Consider the following 7974-nt stretch of genomic DNA (forward strand, 5'->3'; position numbering starts at 1 on the left):
GGAGGAGCTTGCAGCATGGCAGAGATTACAGGGTGTCCAGGGCTTCAGAAATTCGGTTGAAAGCACTTTCTATACTTACTGTATAAGTAATTTGCACTGTACATCCCAATATTCCGACTCAGAGTCAGAGTAAATGTTGCATGGGGACATGCAACTGCTTCAGTTGGGGGGGATGTTAGGACCTCATATTGTCCCTTTTTGACCATATATTTTGCCATGATATCATCCTTTTCAACTTATATTTAAAAGTCCTTGTTAGTGTTTTAACCCAATTATCTCAAAGGTATGCAATGATTCTTCTCATCACTATACGTTTAATTATTTAGCATATAATCACGATATCTTCATAGTTAATCTTTAAATTGTCAAGTTGTTGAACAGTTAAAGCATGATGTGCAGTCCGCGTTGCTGAAATTGCCTGGAGTTTGCAAGACTATTTTTTCAGTTGCTGAAACAGTAAGAACGGCACATAAATCTCAAAGCTGAAATAGTTGAGATTTGCATTCTAAATTTGACAAGCAACAGAGGAACCAGACTGATCACCGAGGAAGTTGTTGCACTGGATGGAACGCCCATAATCTAAAGACAGTATTACTGTAACAGCATTTGGTTGACGGGAAACTGATTTCCCTATTTTTGTATAATGGGTTAAAATAGAAGTTATAATGTAAATCTTTTGTAATAGATGTCTCCTCTTTATAAGTAGGAGACATCTACATTAGAGGGGATGAACACACTGGGAAAAAGGCTCAGTTGAAGGAACAAGACTAGAATCCTTTTTGTAATATGACATATTGATGGATGAATAAAATTTTGTTCTGAACATCTTTTTCTAGTTCTTGTCTCCTAGGGAATCTTGTGAGAAGGACAGGGCCCACCTTCATCACAAGATTCACCCATTATATTTCTGCAGTGTGTCAAGTGTGTCTTTTATTCATACCTTGTTAACAAGTACTGTTTATTGAATATTGTTTATAATACCTTTGTTGAAACTCTGTTTCTTTCTCAATTGATTATTGTTCAAAGTTAATTCATGAGTGTTTCACCGGTGATTAAGTTACAAAGTGAATTGGAAAGCTAGATAATCAGAGGCAGGTGCTGAAGATTCCCGCTCTGGGGATAGGGTCCTGATTCTCTGTTACAGCATAGCCATTGTTTTCCTTTGCAGATTGATTCTTTTCCATTATATGATTCTTTGAATGAAATTAAGCATTCTTTGATAGTTATCTGCAATAGAGTGTATTTGTTGTAATTCAGAGTGGAGCTTCAGTTTGTTAAAGTGAGGTGTGATTTATTTGTACTACAACTTTTGTTGCTTTTAGAATTGAGTACATATAGTACGCAGTTGCCTTTGAAATAACAAGACTTCCCTGAGTTGACAATTTATGTAGCACTTTGTTGTTTAACCCAATAAGAAATTAAAGTGATCAACACACCACTCACTTCAACAATCATCACCTTTCCCAAAACACTAACAATCATTGCTTTCTATGACACTCAATCATATTAATGCTTGTCTCACACAAGCATGCATTTATTTATTGCATCTAACATATATATACCAATGTAACAATCTCGCATGTTGAGAGCTTCATGCCTTTATCATATTCCACTAGGTATTTTGTCAAAATGAATTCATATATCCATGCATTCCCTTAATGCATCATCAAACATGAATTTCTTTGACCTATGAGTGTATTACTCACTTATCCAATTGTTGTTCATTGTTATAGTTCACATATGCACATATTTCTAATATTTTTACCAAAACTCATGTGCTGGAAACTCCCCGCCTTAACTAAACCCCTCTTGAGTATTCATGCAATATATGCATTCGAGTGAAAACATATCAAAGAGATAAAAACTCAGCCCAAATGAATTATTACCCAAATCGTGCAACGTACCAGTTGTTGTAGCATGGTTTCCATCACCATTTATACTTAACTAATGATTTATCACGAAGTCCATTTGGCTCCTTCTTTAGCCTTTCTTTACAAGTATTCTCTTGTTATTGTTCTCAGGATTTTTTTAAATGGATAAAGGCACCTACACTACATCAAATCCCCTTTCCAATAAGGGAGTTTTTGATGCCAACTTCCTGAGATTAGTCTACATCCCTTCTTGATGCACAATTTAATCACGCATCAATTATTAGTTAACAAATTGAATAAAGCATGTGCTACAACAGTTCTAAATAAATTTTCGGCTTGTTCTATTTGCATGCACTTATTTACTCCTTTCGTTAGTGTTTTATTATTGCATTCTTTTATAAGCCATTTTTTAACATTCCCAAGCTTAAGGTATTTCATAATTCAATATTTTTTATACTCAAAGGAAGACATAAATGTCAATACAACAAAATAAATTTCAAGGGATGAATCCCTTCTTAGTCTTTATCACAACTATATCTTCATTGTCCAACTATTCTTATCAACTCAATCAAGTCCTCCTTGACTGATATATTTGTCTAAGTCTACCCTCTTAGTGCACTCTAAATTCAACTTAGTTAAAGAAAATTTTGGAAACTCATTTTGAACTTTAGCATATTAAATATATGCAAAAAAAATATTATTATTTTCTTAAAATTTATTAATGGCCCAATTAATTATTTTGATAGCCTAGGGGTGTCCTCTCCCTTACACTCTTGTGCATACCAATTGTCTCAACATACATTATATAAATACCATTATCTTCTAATTTCTAACAATTTAAGGCACATTTGCCTTCATTAAAGAATCCACTATTTTTTAATCATTTGTACAACTTTGTCCATCCTCACAAACTATTTCTACAATCCTCCCAAGGGACCATCATTCCATGCAACCATGTGTGTTGCATTCATCCTAATCTTATCATAATCAAACATTTGAATTTATTTATTCAACTAGCACTTACTTAGATAGCCTTCATGTTCATAGCAACCATATCATCAAACCAAGCTTGATCCTAGCATAATCAAACCTTTTAATTTCTTGATTCAAACAACACTTATTCAAATGACCTTCATGTTTATCTTTGTGCAAATCTTTCACTTCAATGAGAATTTAATTAATTTATTTATTATTATCATTATTATTATTAAATCATTTAACTTTGCAATTATCATACTTTGCATCTTCATGGCTTTTTTTCATTATAACAGCCACATCATCCAACCAAGAATGAAATCCTCTTAAGGATGTTCAAGTATTTCCATTTCCACACCATGCATTTGGGCAATGTAGTATGGCATTTCCTTATAACCAGAGCATCCAAAACTTCCCACGTATACATGTATATATTCATTTAACATGTATGCAAGTGAATTAATTGTCTTGTTCATCCTCAACTATACTTTTGGCTTGAGGGGACCTGACCCGGGTTCAGTGTTAGTTAGCCAAACAAATCCTTACACTACTGGCCCTCTCGGCATCAGCCCGCGGAGCGCGGACTAAAGTCTCACCCAAAGCAATATGGGCGGATGCTGGAACCAAGTTTTTGCACCCTTGATATGGTTGTGATGTCGATTTATTCCGGCTATACCTGCCTTCGCACTGGTTGCTAAGCCCTATGTTCCACCCTTTAGTACCTTTGCGAAAGGGTACAATTGGCTTTCGTGCAGGCCTAACCTGCGGCTCAAGGACTTTCGCGCTGCTAGGGAAACGAACCACAATATTTCCTAAACTAGGTTAAGTGTCTTACTTATCTTATTTAATCGATCTTAGTTAGCTTCGCGTAAATAGATGTTCTTACTTGTGTTCACTTAACCAACACATTCACATATATTTGTGCATCAAATAAGCATTATAAGTGAAATTCATACCCAACATAACTAGATGCATAAACAGGAAATAAAGACACGGAACTTGTAGAATACTCTTCTTTATTGATAATTCTGAATGATTACAGACTCGACCCACCCTGCGCACTCAGCTGCGAACTTCTAGGCTTCTGCGCACTCAGCTGCAGAGCCTCTACCTATGCTACAACCCAAGACTTAGACTTCTTGCTCTAAATCTATGACTCTCTTACATCATATCTTCAAGTGTCTATCTTCTATCCTTTCTACTTAGAGCTTAGCTCTATTTATACAATCCCATGGTTTGCAGACCATGGGTAGATCTTTTACAACTGACTTTACATTTCCAAAATAAGGGCGGACAACCCTATGACTTTTTAACACCTACACGCTCCACGACCACAAAATGCAGAGTCTTTACACTTGGTTTACAAAATTTGACCAAAATATGGGCTTTTAGCCCCAAAACTTCCCTTGGGGGATCCCGCCCCCAACAGGCCCCCAACACAAACATTGTGACTCACCTTTGAGTCACTCTGCAGGCACGAAGATCTTAGTGCGAAGACCTCCCAGCTCCGTTTTGATGACCGTAACCTCGGTAGTGCACTAAGCGGCCGCTTGTTGGACTTCTTCCACTCTTTGCTCGGTGACTGTCATTGAACTACTGCCCTGAATCTTCTGCTAAGTTTCCTGCAGTGTCGCGAGCTTTCCTTCAATGGAAGTTGTGATCATATATACCTCGTCTATCCATAGCTGTAGGCACGCTTTTAGGACCGCTTCTTTGTGTCGAGCGACATCCATTTGTTCCTTAAGAACCTTTGCCTCCTACATCTGTGTGAGCCTCTGTGTAAGGGTGACCGTTTATGCGTTCCCTTTGACCTCATCATACCTTTGTTGGAGCTCGCACACCTCTGTCTCCAGGCGCTCTACATTCGAGTCCTCCTACAAGGTGGTTAGGACCTCGAATGACTGCTCAAAAAGTCTCGTGCAGTCTGCTACTGTGAGTGTAGTTTGCTACTGCACTGTCAACCGTCACCATTGTTGTTGTAACAGCGGTGGTAGGTTTTTCCCTGACTTCTGGCAGAGTTGAAGGTTGAGCCCTCAACTGCAATTTTACGATCTGCAGGTTCAGCTCCAGCTGAATCCTGGCCATCTCTGTCCGGGCGTCACGCACCCCTGGGGCCAACTTGCGGATGTGCGCCTCAATCGGTTCTTCTACCTGAATCTCCAACTCCGGGACCATCCGGCAGGCTTCCTCTACTACCTGCATTATTTGCTTATTTTGTTCCACTACATCGTTGTGCTACAGGCCCGACTACTTAATATTGATGCGCTGCTCACTCATCACCTACAGAGCACACCTCTCCTGGGCCCTAAGTTTCGTGGTGACTCCATCCTACAAGAGGTAGAGCGTATCTCGAGGGAGCACGGCCATATTCAATCCCACCCCTTTCAGACTGCTAACCATGGGCATGTCAACCTCATTTTCATAGTAAGTGCCCCATCTAGTAGCAGTATCGCGTTGGTCACTCTTGTGCGCAACATCTCCTCGACAGCTGAAGTGTCGATCATGAGGCTGTTGGACACTGTGCCAGCCTGTGGAATGTGAACCTACAACTCTATCCAAAGAGCCCCTAATACCAATTGTTGCTGCTCTTCGAACTATTGGACGGTCACTGGGGCGCGGTGGTAATGCGGCACCTAGAGCAGGTTGAGCAACCTAGCTTTCTCTACACTCTTGAGCCATGACAACGGCTCCAATTCAATCGTTCCAATAGTCGTGTCAATCTGGCGGTGTATTAGTTGCTCAGTCACTAAATGTGTTAATTTATTGTGATCTGCGAGGTTCCAATCTTTGAATTTTAGTACAGGAACCCTCCTGAAGTGCGGCCCCTCAAAAAAATTGTCATCTGGGAGCAACGAAGTTTGCAGGGAGCTCTTGCTCTCGTCTATGTCCTTCAACACCTTGGCTTTACCCTTGCACAGAGGAACATATTCTAGTAACTTGGTAATAGGGTCCATACCCTGGGTTTCAAATTCCATTTCCACGTCCTCTTCATCCACCAGGATTTCTTCAGATTCTTCCTCGTCGGCCTCCAGATTAATTGCCTTCCCCTTTTCCTCCAAAGTGAGCTTGGTCCTATGAGGGTTTCTTAGTAAGACGCGCATTTGGACCATAGTCTACTTATCCTTCTTTGGTTTCAGTGTTCTAGGTGATTTAGGGACTTCAACTATCACTCCGGCACTCTCTGGGGAAGCTTATACTACCTCAATTTCCTGTGCGGCTTCCTCGGGTGTCGACATCATTCTATTCAGGAGGTCTTGTGTTTCCTTTGGCAATCTCTCAAACGTTGAACTTGCTCTCAAAGCCTCAAAATTCGCAAGGTCCATACACACCTGATAGCGCAACAACTAAATTTTCAAAATGCCAAGTGTTTTTTGCTGGACAGCCACCTGTGATTTATAGGGATTTTTGAATTCAAATCCGACCGTTCCCCCCACATTCGGCCCATTAATATTAGATTGGTGGCAGATTTTCAAGAATCTAACCCATAAATTTCGCATTAAATGCCTGTCGCCCGCTCCATTTGGCCACAATCCGACCATCAAATCGTGAACAGTGACTTTAACGGTCACTTTCCAACGAACCTGTGCGTTATTTCCACGAGTAGCGCAGTCATCTTCATGCTGTTGCGGACCCTGTGACACTTCGATGTTATCGGGAAAACTAGTGTCTATTCAGAGCTGCTAGTCCCACTAAGACGGGTAGCTATCTTAGAAACAAACAAACTAAAGTCACTTGTGTTTTCCTTTACGAGAGATAGATGAGAAAAAAGTAGAGAGTACCAACCTCAGTCTTTCGCTTGGCTCCTTGCTTGTTTCCTTTCCCCTTTGATAGAATCTCGCCACTCCTTCCTTACTTGTCTCGTTTCAAAGAGCACCTGTAGAGTCAAAGCAGCATAATACCATCAAAGCATAGAGATCTATCACTGTAAACAATATAGGATCAGATATATATATTGACCATACAAATGCATATATCAACACAATATTCAGAGATACACAAGAATATGGAGGAAAACTCAAATAGCTTTATTGATAGAAGTAGTAGAAGAGAGAATTACAACCACTTGGTCTGACCCAGCGCCATCCTCCCAGCATGAAAGCCCTCTTCACCTCTTACAAAGCAAGATCACCCAACAATGTCTTCAAAGAGAAACCAATAGCACTTCTTTGCAAATTACAAAATTCCAGCCCCTAGATCTCTGGGATGAGGGATCCATATATAGATGTTTGCAGGGGGTGAGTCAGCTTCTGGGATTTTGATTAGTGTCATCTCTCTGATAGTTCTTGGTTCCACTTGGATATTTCATGATCTCTTACTCATCCTTGGGCGAATTCAGAGAGGCAAGTGTCAAATGAGTAGCTTCTAGAAGATTTTCAGGGTCTCCACCTAGCAAACTGCTTGTGCCATTTGTCTTCTCTCGCTCATCGCACCCTACAGAAGGGCTTTCCAGTATGCATCGCACCCTTAGCACTGGGCAGTCTGTATGGTCCTGCTTTGACCAGTTCTGAGTAATTTTTCCTGGAGAACTTTTGGGAGATAATGTAATCAGCTGACCTTGCTCCTTTAGGGTATGAAACAACACTTTTAGGGGCTTAGAAGCCCTTGGTTTATGGACATATATGATTGGGGTTGTAGTGCCCAAATATGTCGATAACAGTTGCCCCCTAAAGCATGAGGTCGTAAATCTTTTGATGTTGGGTGAAATGCTTTATAATGAGGATCCGAGGTTTTTCGAACTGGAAGGTGACCTGTAATAAGATACAATACAATACATTATCTTCATAATATTTTCATGATCTAGCTGAGGCGGGCATTCCCATGCTCAGCTTTATAAATTCATTTTCGTGTACATAGGACAGACAATCATCTGTGTAGTAGACTGATGATTCTGGTAGAGCCATCATCCTTTGGTTTGGATGATTATCTATGCAACAATGATGTACATTTGATGTCTTTATTTTCCTGAATATATCACAGCCCGGATGGATGAAACTAGATCCGGGGTCTTCAAAACTCGTTCAATCTTCGCCCGAAAGTACAAGTCAGTCCATGTGAAAAGATGTTCTGATGTCGAACATGGAAATACATCGCCTGATTACCAACCAATAATTAAGCTGTTAACATGCAC

Source organism: Pinus tabuliformis, chromosome 1_2 (assembly GCF_031772625.1).
Source record: "Pinus tabuliformis cultivar Carrire ecotype Pingquan chromosome 1_2, CPIR1, whole genome shotgun sequence".
NCBI lineage: Eukaryota > Viridiplantae > Streptophyta > Pinopsida > Pinales > Pinaceae > Pinus > Pinus tabuliformis.